Genomic DNA, 17677 nt, shown 5'->3' on the forward strand with positions numbered 1-17677 from the left:
GCACTCCCCCCATCATTCACTATGGTAAGATTTTTTGTTCTGATGATGTCTGATACCTGATCCCTTCACAACTCGTGATCGCATAGGCTGGTATTTCTTTGTTTATATGGGTTTTTGCTTTCCTGCTTTTAGCTTGCTTTTTTGTGATTTTGTTTTTGTTTTTTTCTTCTTTTCTTTTTGTGTGTGTGTGTGTTCTGGTTGTTCGGGTGCTAATTGGCATATGGCTGCTAATGATGCAGTTGATAATATAGGAGCATCATTTTGTCATATTACGACTGCCAGAGTAAACCTGAGATGTGAAAACCCCATGGACTAACTGATGGAGTCTGGGCTCCTATTTAACTCCAGCCCCAATTTAAAACCACGTAGTTCTGATAACATGGCCCTGCTCAAGACTCGTTTTCATGAAAGGATCACTGAAAATAAGGGTCCTACAGCAAAGTGTGGTGAGGAAAGTAGATGGTGCTTGGCTATCAATTGGAATAGTGTCTGGGGTCTTAAAGGCTTGTCTTTAAGCAGCCATCTAAGTGAGGAGTCAACTAAGTCCACATGGAAGAAAGACACCAGCTTGTGTGATTGAAAGATGACAATTAAAAAAATTGAATATGGTAAAGGGAAATGTATCAGAGCTAAAATTATGAATACCCAATTTGTAGAAGGTTATGGAGGACAGTGGAAGCCCAAAACCCATCTGCAGAATAGCTGGTCAGACTGAGTTGCTGGCTGGTCTACTCTAGCCACAGGTACGTGTCTCAAAAGCCTTACTGTCAGGCAGAGATCATCGCAACTTTAAATATGCGGAATCAAACTCGCTATTTGGCCAGATGACCTCCCTATAAACCTGATCTGAGTTGGTTCTGTGTGTATCTCTTACTTGTTCCATGACAGAAATTTCTTCCTAACTTTTGGAGTATTGATGAGGGTCTTTTGTTTCTTAATCATTATTTGTATTTTGGTGTTTCTTATTATTATTTGATCCTTACCACCTTATTTTGAATTTGTGTTTTATTGTTTCTGTTGGCTTTCCCAGTTTGTGACCCACAGGAGGAGTGGATGCATAGTGATGATAACAGGTCCAGGGGCTGATAGGGGATGCGGGGCAGGAGTGGGAGATAGGGAGGGAAGGGGGATGTCGAGAGTGGGAAATGACAGGAGAGGGAGGGTGCACTAGAACTATGATTGCACAACTCATTTTAAAGTTGATTTAACCATGTGGCATGGGGGGGCACTCTGAAATTGATATGGTAATAATTGTACAATTCTCCTTGATATGATTGCATGATTGAACTATTGAAGTGTATGCTATGTAAATCATGTGCCAATTATTTATTAAAGAATAAATAATAAAGAATAAAGAATCCTTAAATCTAGCATTCAATACATGTGTTTATGTATACAGTTTTGTTACTAATAGATCTCCATTTAATAGTAGGAGCTCTTTATGTTTATATTTGTGTGTATGTACATAAAATAATCCCCTCTCATATATATTTCAAAAACTTTCATCTATTTTTTGATGGGTAAAGGTAATGTTTCTACTTGTTTATGTTTTTATTTTAGGACTGGGGAGTAATATAAGCTTGCTTTTCAAAATTAATATTTGTAGCAAGAAAATTAGAAATTCACCCACCTATATCCTTTGTTAAGCATTTCTGTAGAATAGGACTGATGGTTGATTGTTTTTACTTTGCAAGCAGGGGTACCTGTTTCAAAATGTAAAGTTCTCTCTACACAACATTTAAAGAGGCTGATGTTCTTGCATGTCAAGTAGTAAATCTACAGGAAAACTGCCTATAAAGTCTCTCTCAAGGTGCTGAGTGAGATAGGCTTTGGGAAAATAGAAAATTTGAACTTTATTGATTCTAAGTCTTTTGAGAAATAGGTACCTGGGCCTTGATTAATGAGCATTTCCCAGCCCATTTATGTCTCAAATCTCTGAAATTGACTTCTAAAATTTCTTATACATTGTTCCAAAATAACTTATGTGGAGTGGTTTCTCTTGTGATACTTCTTTGTCTCTCATGACAAAGCGCTTCATTCACACACCACGTAGACAACTACTGACCCGAGGAAGAGGGAAGGGAAAAAACAAACCGATATGAGCCAGAAAGCCTAAAATGGGAAAGGTAGGCCCTTAAATCTTTGATGACATATTTTAAAGTATTATTTAGATATTTTTTTAAATTTTGAAATATTGAAAAAGCATGTTTGCTAGTAGAAAAAAGAAGCAGAAACTTCCTGGTTTCATTTTAAGATGAAAATGGCAATCTCCATTAAATAAAACTCACCCCAACATCCATTCTGATGTCTAGAATTACAGAATTTCAGAACATTTAAGAGACCTTAAAGATCTACTAATTCAGTAAATCTGACATACAGATATACAGTAGAATCACCAGGGAATATGTTTTTCCTCCAAAATATACTCTAGGAAAGAGATGGGTAAACTTTCTGTGTAAAGGGATAGAAAGTAAATATGTGTCGGTTCATGGCCTGGGTAGTCTTGGCCCAGTGACTACAACAATGGGCTCAAGCATGCAGGCAATTGTGAGGACGGGGCTGGACCAGGCAGTGTTTTGTACTGTTGCACGGGGGGGATGCTATGAGTCAGAACTGACTTGGTAACACCTAACGATAACAACAATATGGTCTCTGTCCAACTTTCCCACTGCATTCCAATAACTATTCATGAAAATAGGCAGTGTTCTGGCCTGGAGATACAGTTTGCTATTCCTTGCACTGCAAGATGAATGGAATATGCCGGTAATTTAGTTGGCTGATTAAAAAGTTATATATATATATATATATATATATATATATATATATATAACTTTTTAATATATTTATATATATATATAAAAAAATCTTCAGAGCAAGATGACAGAAGCAAGATAATTCTCCCTAATTTCTGGAACAAAGGAATTGTTTAAAATCAGGAAAAGTTGCGTCAGGGTTCTATCCTTTCAGCGTACTTATTCGGTCTGTATGATTAGTAAATAATCTGAAAAGATGTACTTTGTGTTCTGGACTATTTATTTGTTGGCCTTAAATTCAGAATAAAAGAAGACAGTGAGTTAGGGTAGGAGGAAGATTGCTGTACACACTTCCTAGTTGAAAGAGAAGAGGATTGGAAGCCCTTAGTGGTGAAGGTCAGACCACAGCCTTCACGATGGGTGATGCTTCAAAGAACACAAATATCCTCACAACTGGACCAGGAGTCGACATCATGATAAGTAGGGACACATTGAAATTGTTAAATAGTTTACAATCAACAACCATAGAAACAGCAGTCAAGAAATCAAAAGATGTGCATTGGACACATCTGCTTCCAAAGACCCCTTTTAAATATTCAAACATAAAGGTGTCACCTGAAGGACTAAGGTGCATCTGCCCCAAACCATGGGATTTTTCAGTCTCCTCATGTGCATATGAAAGCCGACATGGACTATGAAAAACTGAAGAAGAATTGATGTTTTGAATTATGATGTTCACGAATAGTGTTGACTATCTCATGAACTGTCAGAAGAACGAACAAATCTATCTGGAGAAAGTACAGCCAGAATGCTCCTTAGAAGTGAGGATGGTGAGACTTCATCCACATACTTTGGGCATGTTCTCAGGAAGGGCGAAAGGACCAGTCAGTGGAGGAGAACATCATGCCAGGCCAGTAGAGGATCAGAGGATCAGAGAAAACCCTCGCTGAGATGAATTAGCACAGTGACTCCAGCACTCGACTCAAAGATAGCAACAGTTGGGCAGATGACACCAATCCTTGATCTTCACCCAATAAGTGCTTCAAGTCCTCCTCACTTTCAGCAAGAAAAGTTGTGTCATGATACTTCATTCTTCTTCATACAAACAAGTTTCTCTGATTATTTGGTTAGCATACAGACTGAATAAATATGGTGAGATGGTTCCAACCACAACAACACAAACCATGCAATAGTCAAGAAAATAAAAGTAAGCATCTTTCTGGTACTCTTTGCTATTAGCCAAGATTCATTTGACATCAGCAATGATGAACCTTGTTTCATGTCCTCTTTTGAGTTCGTCCTGAATTTCTGGAAGCTCCTTGTTAAATATGCTTCTGGAATCATTATTAGATGATAGTCACCAAAATTTTACTTGCATGTAATATTAATGATATTATTCTATAATGTATTCATTTGTTGGGTCACCATTCTTTGGAATGAGTACAAATATGGATCTTTTTTAGCCAGTTGACCAAGCAGCTATCTTCCAAATTTCTCGGCATAGATAAGTGGGTGCTTCTAAAGCTTCATCAGCTTGTGGAAACATTTCAAATGTTTTTCCATTAATTCTTGGAGCCTTGTTTTGGCTGTTGCCTCCAGTGCAGCTTGGACTTATTTATAGTGACATTTTGTGTCACTTTATGGTACCTATATGGAGGTAGGGATGGAGTCCAACCTGTCAGTCAAGTAGCATTCCCTGTCGAGCCTCCTGGCAGGTATGGCCTTATTGATAAGATAAACAGTCATACTTCTCATTCCTCTATTGCACTCTGTGTTTCCTTCTGTTGTGCATAAGGTCGCTATGGGTCTAAACCAACTCTATAGCACCTAACAACAACAACAACATTGCCTACCTCTAGGGGTAGCCCTATGAGGGTCACTGATCTGGAGAGCTGTGGGTGCCCTGCCATTTTTCCACCGGCCTTGCACACATGTGACTTTGCATCCACTGGACTGAGATCTCTCTACCTCTTCCTTTACCCTTCTGCATCATGTGAGTCTGAAGAGGGCTCCAGCTAGCATTGGGTCCATGGACTTGAGCTGGACTGGACCTTCTTGGTATAAATTTATTTCTTGATATAAATTTCTTCTTTTTATAATAAAAGAACATTTTATTGGGGGCTCTTATAGCTCTTATAACAACCCATGCATCAATTGTATCAAGGATGTTTGTACATATGTTGCCATCATTATTTTCTAGACATTTACTTTCTATTGAGCCCTTGATATCAGCTCCTCTTTTTTCCCTTCCTCTCTAATCCCACATTTGTGACCCCTTGATGAATTATAAATTATTATTATTTTCATAACTTACACCAACCGCTGTCTCCCTTCCCCCATGGTTTCTGTTGTTCATCCCCCCCCCCCCCCCCCCCCCGGGTGGGGGGCAGTGTTGTTATGTGTCGGTCGCTTCCCTTTTCCTCCCCTACTCTCCCCCCCTTCCCCTTCCCCTTCTGGTATCACTACTCCCATTCCTGTTCTTAGATTGTGTGTTTCGTGAACTGTTATCTCCTGTCTGTACCTGTGCATATGCTCTGGTCTAGCCAGCAGTGAAAGGCAGGACTGGGGTATGATAGTGGAGGGTGAGGAAGCCTCAAGGAGCCAGAGGAATATGGTGTGTTTCATCAGTGCTTTACTGCACCCTGGTTGACTCATCCTTTCCATGTGACACTTCTGTAAGGGGTTGTCCCATTGTTTACAGATGGGTTTTGGGTCTCTGCTCCTACCCTCTCATTCTCAACAATATGTTTGTTTGTTTATTTGGGGGTCTTCTGATGCCTGTTACCCAGTCCCAACAACACCTCATGGTCTCACAGGCTGGTGTGCTTCTTCCATGTGGGCTTGTTGCTTCTCTCCTAGATGGCTGCTTGTTTAACTTCAGGCCTTTAAGACCCAAGACACTATATCCTTTGATAGCTGGGCAACATCCACTTTCTTCACCACATTTGCATATGCACCCATTTTGTCTTCAGCAATTGTGCCCAGAGGGTGAACATCACAGAATGCTAGTTGGTTAGAACAAAGTGTTCTTGCATTGAGGGAGGGTATGAGCAGAAGCCAAAGCCTGTCTACTACCTCAGCGTATTGCCATATTAATATATGTACCTAGGCCAATACCTCTATTTTTATGAATTAATGTATTTACATATGTACACACCTATATACAAATTCCTTCTTATGCATCTATGAGTTATGCTGGTTTTAGTTCTCTAGGCAACATAGCCTAATGTGAACTTCTTTCTTTAGTATCACTGGTTTTTGATATTAGGATACCTTTTAAACTGGTGCGATGTTGATTAGTTCTTTATGCTAAGGTGACTCTGTGTTCTTTCCATCTTCTTTTGGTGCATTCCGCATCATTCACAATTTTGTCCATAGAATCTTTAAATATTACAACCCAAAGCTTGCATTATTTTCTTAAATTCTTTCCATCTAAGATATGCTGGATGTATCCTTACTTTTTGGTTTTCTAACTCTAGGTTAGAAAACATTTCAGTGTAATATTTTATTTTGTTTCCTTGAGCTGCACTTTGAAATTTTCTGTTGCTTCCATTTGCCTGAGCTACTCTACATTAAGAGCAAGTTTCAGAGCCTCCTCTGAGATCCATTTTGATCTTTTCTTTCTTTCTTGTCTTTTTAATGACCTTTTTCTTTCTTCACGAGTGATGTGTTTGATGTCCTCCCACAGCTTTCCGCATCTTCCGTCATTGGTACTCAGCGCATCAAATCGGCTTTTGAGATGTTCTTGAAACTCAAGTGAGATATACTTTGGCTCTAGTGGACTCGTTTATTTCTTTATTTTTAAATTTCTTCAGCTACAACCTGAATTTACATATGACCTGTTGATGCTCAGTTCCACAGTTGAGCCCTGTGCTCATTTCAGCATCTCCCAGGTCTCTTCCCACAGATGTAGTCAAGGTTAGAAAGTGTGTCATATTTATCTCTGAATTCTACAAAATTCAAGCCAAGAGCATGCATACATAACATCATTTAATAACCTATTACCATCCAGTGGTTTCTGACCCAAGGCTACTTTATAGTCTAAAGTAGAACTGCCTCATAAGGAGTTGACTGCTGTGTCTTTTCCCCCAACTAGAATCTCTGTGTCACCAGGGCTCTTGCTAAATGGAAGAATAAATGTACCATATCTCTTGAGTGTATGTCTTTTCATCCCCACCTGTTGTCTTTGCTCTGTTAGTTCCTGTATAGTCTCACTCACTGCCATTGGTTCCATTCCAATGCATAGTGACTCTTAAGGACAGGGTTGAACTGCTCTGTGAATTTAGAGATGGTGACTGTGTCCATCCCAAAGGAATCTTACTGGCTCAATTTAGCACTAAACCCCAAACCAACCAACCAAGCAAAACCCACTGACATGGGGTTGATGCTGACCTATTGTGACCCTGGAGTTAAGAGTGGAACAGAACAGCCCCTTTCAGTTGGAGCGATTGGTAGCTTTGAACTGCTGACCTGGCATTTAGCATGTAAATGAATAATCCACTGTGCCACCAGCTCCTTAGTTGTTAGCCAGTGGCCTCCCAATGAAATGCAAATGATTACCCTTCTCACCCTCACTTTCAAATTTTGACCTGTTCGAATGGAGAACCAGATATAGTTAGATAAGAGACAGTTCCAAATGGAAGATATGCCTTCAAGATCATTCCATTCAAATTTAATTTTTAAATTCATAATATAAGCATTTCCTTGGAAACCTTAACTCTGTATGTGTAGAAATGAAATAATACAGTTAGAGAATATATGCTTATATGTGATGGGGCAAGTCTGGTGATTGGAGGGTCATAGTGTTCTTTAATGAGATAAAATTGGAGAAACCTGAAGATTTATTTCCATCCTGGTTTATGGTCAATGTATCTCACAATCTTTTCTTGTGCTACAGCTAAAACCAGGTGTTTATAGTTTTGTTTTTCTGTAGCTACCAAGCTATATCTGTGGCTTGTTGGGCCAGCATCTCATGGAGGAAAAGTATTGTCTTTACAATTTTGTTCTAACCATTTTCCCTCTCTCCTCAGGGCATGCGCCTTTTGCCTTTCTTGCTCACAAAGATTAAAGCAGGGAGTGCTAGGGCAATGAGACAGGAAGAAGGGGGGAAAAATCTAAAAGATTCAGTTGAGTGTTGTCAGTTCTGAGAGAAAGCTTGGTTCAAGTTTGGGAAGAAATTCAAGTCAACCTCTCTTACCTAGCTTTGTGTCTTGACCTTTTAGGAACTAGCAGGTGGTAATATTCTGAGATGCTCTTGAACTTGTTCTAAGGTAATCCTAAATTAAATGAAATTCTAAAATTGGCTTCATTTTGGATGCATGCTGGATGTGATTTGTATTTGACTCCTCAATACCTGGTGTAGTGTTGGGTGCTCAGGAAGTGCTTAGAAAGTTGATTGAAGGAATTGCTTACTTTTTATGTGATGTAGCTTTCTCTTCTCATTAGTGGATATGTCTGTTCCTCCCCCAAGTCCCGTGTATCTTGTTAAGATAACCAGATCGGAATTTCCATCTTGGCTGATGTATTTTCTGTAAGATGCTGTTCTGTCTATCTCTGTGACTAGCAAAAGTGTTCACCCCGCAGACAGAAAGGACGTTAGTCAAACTTGCCCAAAGATAAACCCAAAAGCAAATGCATTGCCATTAAGTTGATTGTGATGACCTTGCAGCATGTAAAGAGTGACCTTTCCGGGAAAACATAAGGGCTTCTTCCCTGGAGTTCCTTTATTAATTGGCGAAAGCTTGAACGCCGTTAACGGGAGCTGTTGACTTGGTGTTGGGTCCAATTCACGGTGACTTCACGTGTAACAGAAAATCTTATTCAGTCCTGTGCTGTCTATAACAGAGGATAGAGTGTTTTCATGTCACAATTTATTTTGACCTTGACTCCAGGATCAACTTCTTTCCACAATTTAGTAAATGAGTAACCGAAGTACTAAATTGAGCCAGTAAGATTTATTTGGGATTGACACATTGACATTTCATATATATATGCCCAGGATCTTTCAATAGCCACAGGATACAACCTGGGTAAAACATGGTTTTCGACTCAAGCAAATGTATTTTAAAATGCCATTGTCCTTGGGGACAGCATGCCAAAGATGCAGATACTGAGTGGTCTTTATTTTATTTCTTTCTGATAGTTTGATTCTAAGATATATTTGTTATTACAACTCATTAATACCCTTCCTTCATGAATTCATTTAGAACCTGATAATTTGATAGGTATTATTTGTATCATAAAACAAACAAACAAAAAAACTCAAACAGACAAAAAACAAATGTGGTTTAACCAAGGAATATTCTTAGCACTTTAATGCCATTACTTTCCAGGGGGGGGAAATAGAACTCCCTGGACCATAATTAAGGAGTTATCTGATCTCTCAAATCTGCTCAGAAACCCTGACACTGATTTTACTGAATGACCATAGCATTATTTTATGACATATTTTAAAAGCTGTAAGATAAAAACACGCTAGACTAAAAGGAAACTTTTTTACTATTATTTTGTTGCTTTAAACCAAACTCCAGCTGCACATTCAAAACAAACCTAATCATGATGCATTTTAAAACAATATTTATGATTCCACATCTAAAACAGATGCCATCTTCTGCAGTAAAGTAAATTATAGGTCCAGACTCGCAAATTGATGCTTTCAAGTGATCATCTTAGTAAAAACAAACCTTTGCTTTCAAAAAGTAGTTTGTGGAGATGGAGATTTGAGTTTGAAAGAAGCTTATTCTAAGCACCTTTTAAAAGTCATACACAAATCTAAGCTGTACAATTTCCTGACAGCATTCGAGTGCATCCACTCTTTTTCCTATATCGTGTCTGTACAGATAGAGCCATTTTTGCCCTTTCTTAGTGTTATGAAGGAGTAACCCATTAGCACACATCTCTATGTATTTGCTAAAGGAAATAAATATTTTCTAATTTTACGTTCATATCACTACGAACAATGTCACACTACTGTTTTAGCATCTTAAAGGAAGTGCTGGTGACAGGAAGGTCCTGCCAGGGGAAATGGCAGCACATGGACCATTCAAAACTTTCTCTCCTTCAGAATCTCAATGAGAACCCTGGTAAAATGTTCAATATCAACATTTTCAGAATTTTGAAAATTAAATACTTGCAAAAATTATGGAGCGTGTATAAAAGAAGAATGGTTGAATGTCAGTGAGACCAATGAGCTGTGGCTTGTCCTGGTTCCATTTGCTTTCTCTGGCTCAGTCAAAGCCTTAAAAATCAATAGCTCCACAGTCACAGTGAAAACCAACAGCATCACAGCCACTAGGGCTGAACAGCATTCAGGATCCTTCAAAGCTCCATTCTCAGAAAATTACCACTACTTGATTTATTTATCAGTTTCCTGGAAAGCCCCATCCATAAGATTTATCTTTATATTATTTGATGTAAGATTATCTTTGGTCAACAGGTGTTTCTCCTACTATGTTTTCAAAAAGAAATCAGTGGCATTTTTTTAACATCATATCTGCTAGAGATGGCTATAACAACTGGAATAAACAGCACACTAACAAGGAAAAACAAAAGGATAATATAGGGTACAAGAAGTCCATGAGGCACTGGGCCTCCACTCAAGTACTCCATCAGCACCAGAAGACTTTGTCCTAATAACCCAGCATTCTGGGATGCTCATCTTCACTTATATGATCGCTGAAGATAAAATGGGTGCATAAGCAAATGTGATGAAGAAAGCTGATGGCGCCCGGCTATCAAAAGATATAGCATCTGGGATCTTAAAGGCTTGTCGATAAATAAGCAGCCATCCAGCTGAGAAGCAAAGCTCACATGGAAGAAGCACATCAGTCTGTTTGATTATGAGGTGTCAAAGGGATCTGGTATCAAGCATCAAAGACCCAAAACAAAAATCATATAGATGTGAATGAGGGGGAGAGCAGAGTGGAGACCCAAAGCCCATCTGTAGAAAATTGGACATCACCTTACAGAAGGGTCACAAGGAAGAGACAAGCCAGTCGGTGCAGCAGAGCACCGATGAAACATACTTTCCTCTAGTTCTTTTAAGCCCCACTCCCCCCATCATGACCCCAATTCTACCTTACAAATCTGGCTAGACTAGAGCATGTACACTGGTACAGACAAAAGCGCACAACACAAGGAATCCAGGAGAGATAAGCTCCTCAGGACCAATAATAGGAGTAGTGATACTAGGAGAGTAAGGGGAAGGTGGGGGTGGGGGGGCGGGTTGAGAAAAGGGGAACTGATCACAATAATGGACGTATGAACACCACCACCCCGTAGGGAGATGGAAAATAGAAAGTGGGTGAAGGGAGACAGTGGTCGGTGTAAGATATGGAAAAATAATAACAAACTATTAAGAGTTCATGAGGGAGAGACAGTGGGGAAGTGGAGAAAAATTAGCTGATACCAAGGGCTCAAGTAGAAAGTGTTTTGAAAATGATGATGGCAACATGTACACATGTGCTTGACACAATGGCTGTATGTATAGATTGTAATAAGAGCTGTAAGAGCCCCCAATATACTGATTTAAAAAAAAAAGCAGTTGATGGGTCTTTGAAGGGCACTAACATATTTCTGGGCTGTGTGTATGCCAAGAAAAGGCCTGAGAAGGCTCTAAACCAGGGGTTCTCAACCAGTGGGTCACGACTACTTTGAGGGTCAAATGACCCTTTCACAGGGGTCACCTGATTCATAACAGTAGCAAAATGACAGTTATGAAGTAGCAATGAAAATAATTTTATGGTTGGGGGGTCACCACAACACCAGGAACTGTATTAAAGGGTCGCGGCCTTAGGAAGGTTGAGAACCACTGCTAAGCCCTCACCTTTACTCTCTGCATATGTAAGAGTTATAACCTGCCTGGCTTGCTGATGGTTGGTGGCATGCCCTGTCATACACACAGTGTCCCTTGGCACAGGCTGGTGACTTATTTGTTTCAAGCATTTAAGTATATGTCATCAGGATGTAATCAGTGGTGGAATTCAAATAATTTAACGCTCTTTTGTCTTTCAAAGTTGAAATCTAAAATGATTTTCTTGGTCCACTCTGTAATAGTAGTGTAACTTCCACTGGGCTCTACCAGTTGTTGTCCTTCAATTGCCTTTGGCCTTTTTCTTCTTTGAATCCCCTAATTCTTCTTTATCGTGTGTATGAAACCATTGGTCTTCTCTACCATCATCCACCTTCACTAAAGTTGACATCCTAGGTAGACATTGTTCTGATCATTCATTCCTGAGGATCTCAAATTATTCAGATCTCTGACTGAATTTTAATTGCAGTCCTATCACTCATTCCCTAAACTGAGGTAAATGCCAATTTCCTCAAAAGCTTTCTTTTAATTATAGTTGTAAAGACTGGAATGAGCAGCAGAGAATCTGGAAAATGTTTCAAAAGAACCTACTTCCTGGGAATGTGCAGCGGAAGGAGGAGCTGTTTTGACTGATGCTTATAAAAATGCTTCTGGAACAATCGGAAGCTCAAAGTTTCAGTAACTCTCCCAAGTGTGCATGGGAAGCAGGCATTCTGATCTGAGACCATCAGCATGCACAGCTCAGTCATGTAACTGGAGCTGATTTATCTTTGATAATAGGGTGTAGTAACCGTTAAAAATCCTCTTCATTGTCTCCATCCTTTGAGGAATTTGAATCCCAATAACACAGATATCTTCAAATAAATTAGTGCTTATTTTTATTTTTTCCACTGTTTATTGAGCTGAATAGAATCGAAATGTCTCAGTCCTTTACACATTTCAAATATTTTGAAAAAAGAACAGAATGTGATGTCAAAGATGAATGAAATGGCTCTCTTAGACAACATGATTATTTATCTCCAGCTGGGTTTCCCTGCAACCCTTACATTTTATTCAAAAATAGCCTTTTTACACTTTATAAGGATCTTTTTTCTCTTTTCTTTGAAACCAAGTGTGGAATTTTCTTTGATCTCTCATTCTTTCTCTAGCTTACACCTCCTTTCCCCCTTCTCTTCCTCTTCCTGGACTCCCCTGCTCTTCGCCTTTCTTTTCCTCCTCCTCCTGCTTCTTTTTCTTCTATGAGAACTGCGTGTGGCTCATCAGCCCCACTGCTCTCTTTATAAAGGAAACGCTCTGAGACAGGAGTGGTGGCCACTACTGCAGTTTCTCAAGGTTCTAGTTTGGCCATGACAACAAAATCATTGTTTGCAGAAAGAGAGAAATAAGCATATTATTAGACTCTTAAGCGTAGAAGGCTTGGTGAGCCAGACCTCGGGCTATGCTGCAGCTCAACAAACTTGTGTTTTCAAATGAGCGACATCAAATCATTGTGAACCAAGCGACTTAGAGATCCCGGGGATGGGATCAAAAGCTGTAAACTGTGAAACCGAAGATAAACTTCGTACTTCATAGTTGACAATGCTGAGCGCACTAAACAAGCAATAATTCTAATATTAGTAGGCCACATAAATATGTTAAATTCCTCCCATCAGAGTTAATTATTGACCACTTGCCAAGTAATACAGTTACTCCCAAAGCCTATACTATCAAGAAAACAACAATAAGTACCAACTATCTTTGGAGAGAGATATCTTAAGTTATAAAATTAAAATATACCTCACAATCAAGTGTTATGTATGTATCATAGAAGCTGTAAGGGGAGAAATAAGATGAGATATATTAGTTTACTGCCTAAAGGGTTTTCGAATTCACAGATATGGGAGAAAAAGAAGACCCAGATCTGTCAAAATTCGGAAGAACTAATATGCTAATTCCCAATCTTATTAAGAATATTTTATTTGAAAGCAAAGAAGGAGTCAGATAAAAAAATATAATTAAGTTTGCAAAGCCACTGTAGGGATTCTGAACTTGCAAATAGGTCATCGGCAAGAAAAAATCATACAGGAAGAAAAATATGGAATATTATTATGTAATGTATCAAGAGAGAGAATTATCTTCAGAAATAAAGAAGAAGGATCAGTTTTCAGAAAATTAGGCCTTGGTGAGAGAGAGAATCACAGAGGTTGCGTGATAGAATTTCACAAGTCCAATGACTTTTTTATTGCAAATACCTTCCCATCCTTCCCCAACAACATAAACCGTGACTGTTCATGTGGACCTCACTGAAAACACAGGAAACCAAATTGCCTACATCTGTGGAAAGAGATGATCGCAAAGCTCATTACCATCAATGAGAACCAAGTCAGGGACACACCTCAGAAAAGACCATCATTTGCCTGCAATCCAAGTTCAAGTTAAAGCTAAAGAATATAAAACAAGTTATCAAAAGCCCAAGTACAGTCGTGAGTTTATCCCACCAGATTTTACAGACCATTTTAAGAGCAGATTTGTCACACTGACCACTAATGACCGAGGACCAGACAGCTGAAAAGCACCTGGCAGCTACAATGATATCATTCTGTCTAACCCCCCCACAATATGGATGCTGAATCACTCAATTTGATTCCTTAGAGACATTTTCTTGCTTGGATTTCTATGTAGGCAAACATCACAGATCCATTAGCGAAATAAATTCTGCAACATATTTTAGTGGAATATTATGATAGTTCTGACAGACAGCAGGTGCCATGTGAAATCAAGAATAATTAGGGTACGAAACGTTGGCATCAGCTCCTTACTCGTTTAAGGTGGAATTTTTTCCTTTCAATGCTTATAGCAAATCTTTTCTTTGGGGTAGCACAGTTAACAATTAAATGATTGCCATCTGATTTTTTTTTAGCATGCTGTTGTTAGATGCCATCATGCCAGCTCTGATCACAATGACCTGAGGAAGAAACCCTGCCCCGTGCTGTGCTGTCCTCACAGTCCTGGTTTCCCTTGAGCCCATTGTTACAGCCACAGTGTAAATCCATTATATTGAAGGGCTTCCTCTTCACTCCCCGAATATTTCATATTATTCATCAAAACCACAATTCAAGCATATGAATTCTTCTTTGGTGTTCCTTGTTCATTGCTCGGCTTTCGCATGCATACGTGGCAATTGAAAATACCATGGCATGAGCCAGGCACACCTTAGTCCTCAAAGTGATTATATTTTTAACACTTTAAGTACATCTTTTGCATAGGATTTGCCCAAAGAAATATGTTTGGTGTCTTGACTGCACTTCGATGAACATTGATTTTGGATCCAAGTAAAAGGAGATCCTTGACAATTTCCATCTTCATCTAACGTGAGGTTGCTTATTGGTGCAGTTTTGAGGATTTTTGTTTTCCTTATGTTAGGGTCTAATTCATAACTAAAGGCTATAATCTATGATCTTCATTAAGTAGTACTTTGAATCATTTTTCTTTGGGTAAGCAAGATTTTATCATCTCCATCAGAGAGTATCATAGAGACAATTATAGTAAATCATGCCAGGTTAAAATGTAGCATCTGATTTGATTCTCACTTTGACCCATTTAAAAGTTACATCAGTTAAAAAAAGAATGAAGGGGAAATACATGCAGATTAAGCCTCCCCTGAATCCCCTCTGAAAAGAGACGAGAAGTGACTGGCTTGCTATCACAATGAGTGTATTTGAAAGTAAATTATGGTGGATGCAGTTAGATTAAAATCTAACACTATCGTTCGATCTCCCTGTTGACCCATCTTAAAGTTATTCTAGTCTTTATTATTTTCTGATTTCTTTTCAACTGGGGTTTTTCCTCTACTTTACTTTGTTATTATTGTTAGCTTTTTTTGACTCTTGTTTTTTGTATGTTTTTTGATTTATGAAATTCTGGACTGATGAATCTATAGAGTCAGTAACTGGATTAATAGTTCCTTGGGGATGTAGCAGGGGAGGTTGGGAGGAAATGGGGAGCTAATAACAAGAAGTAAAAGCAAGAAGAAGATGTTCTAAAATTGATTGTGCAACTCTTTCCTGGTATGATTGAACTATGACTTGGATTATGTTCCAGTAAAACTGTTTGTAAAAAATCATTAAAAAGTTGTATCATCTGCATATTGCAGGTTGTTAATAAGTCTTCTACTAATCCTAATACTGTATTCTTCTTCATATAATTCACTTTCATGGATTATTTGCACAGCATACAGAGTGAATAAGTAGCGTGAATATGATGCACCTCTTAACTGATTGAAAACCTGGAGGTGGGGGTGGGGGTGGCCAGATGGGGCAACCATCATGGAGGAGATATCTGAGATTTTCTGGCTGCACCAGGGACAGGAGAGTCCGACCCTTCTGCCGTCCTTGGCCTATTGGCATGAGGTCAGACCTGCCTCCATCCTTCAGCTTTCTTTTTGACACCAACTGTTCCTCCGCTGGCTTCAGTAATCCACTGCAGTGACCCCACAGAACTAGCAGAAAAGAGTCACAGGGCTTATGAAAGAGGCTAGCAAGTTAATACAGCCAGGACAGGAGAACGTTCAGGATACAGTCACTGGTCCACAGCAATGCCTCCGCCAGCAACCAAGCCTTTGTCTCTGGTCCTCAGCCTTGGCTCATTCACCTCTGTGAGCAGGAAGCCCACTGTCATGCCACTGCACTGTCTCAGGGTCTCAGGTCTCAGCAGTGCACACCCTTTGTTCTGGTTCAGCATAGCTTCTTCGCTCTGCCATAGTTTAAGGGCCGTGGCTTCTGGTTCCCCTGGTCTTGGTCTCTGTCACTTTAGGATCTTAAATGCTCTCCACTGGGGGTTGTTCTTCCTTGATGGCTCTAGGAGTCTCTCTCTTCCTGATCCTGAGATGCTCTGGTATACACAGAGTGGCAGCCCAAACTGACCAGCCCTCTCTATTAGTGTTTCATGAACCCTGTTTGCCTGGCCCTGCCTAATTATTTCATAAGAGTTACAGAGACCTGGGTAGGAGAGCCACATTAAGAAATTGTGCTTCACCACAACACCATACATTTCCCCCTTGTTCTGAAATTACCAATCTTTGCAATGTTATCCATAATTCTGATCCACATAGTTGAATGCCTTTGCCCAGTGAATAAAATGTAAGTAAACATATTTTATTGACATAAGTTGATTAAATGAAGTAAGCATTCAGTAGCAGGCCTGCTCATACAATGCATAAAGAGGTTAGCTGCTAATCAAAAGGTCAGTAGTTCAAACCCACCAGCTATTTCTCATTAGAAAGATATGGCAGTCTGATCTGTAAAAATGTATACCCTTGGAAATCTTATAGGCCAGTTTTACTCTGTCATATAGACCACCTCCACAGGAGCCCTGGCTGTGATCCTGCAGGTCAGTAGTTCAAAACCACCCGCTGCTCTGTGGGAGAAACATGGAGCTTTCTATTCTGGAAAAGAGCTAGAGTCTCAGACTCATGGAGCAGGTCCACCCTGTCCTGTCGGGTCACCACGAGTTAGAGTCCCCTGCCCGGCAGTGGGTATGTGCCCGTTCTACTCCCTGAGAATCTACTTGAAGGGAGTGTGCTTGGTGGGGTGGGGGTTGAGTTTGCAATGATAAGAACTATGCAACTCTGCAACTGATGGCAGAAGGTCTTTTGCTGAACTTCTGTATATTGGGTAGTACAGGGAGGGCTATGTCATTTCCCTAAGCAGAAGAATGGTGATATGGATGCCGGGAGAATGTCAAGTGTAGCTGATAATATTTCAGAGTGTTCTTAAAAATAGATTTTTTTTGGTATCATGTGAAAACACCCCCCTATTTTTATTCTCCCTGGGTATCTATTAATAAGTTCTATTTTAAACTGATATAAAATGCAAGACACTCAGTCACTGGCAGACACCACGAGCAAAGTTAGTTTGTTAATTATTTAAAAACAATGTTCTTATTACAAGCTTTATGCAGGTAAATCAAAAAGCCTTGTGACAAAAGCAAGCTTTTAAAACAAAAATATCAGGAGGTTATTGTTTTCCACATATTCTCCATCTCGGCGTCCCCCCTTCTTAAGGAGGTAGTTCATATTTATAACCCTTCCCTGAAGAATGATGTGCCTTTTGATTTACACCATGTCAGAGCTGCAGTT

This window comes from Echinops telfairi, unplaced genomic scaffold (assembly GCF_000313985.2).
Source record: "Echinops telfairi isolate 266 unplaced genomic scaffold, ASM31398v2 ScPeMD7_70;HRSCAF=299, whole genome shotgun sequence".
NCBI lineage: Eukaryota > Metazoa > Chordata > Mammalia > Afrosoricida > Tenrecidae > Echinops > Echinops telfairi.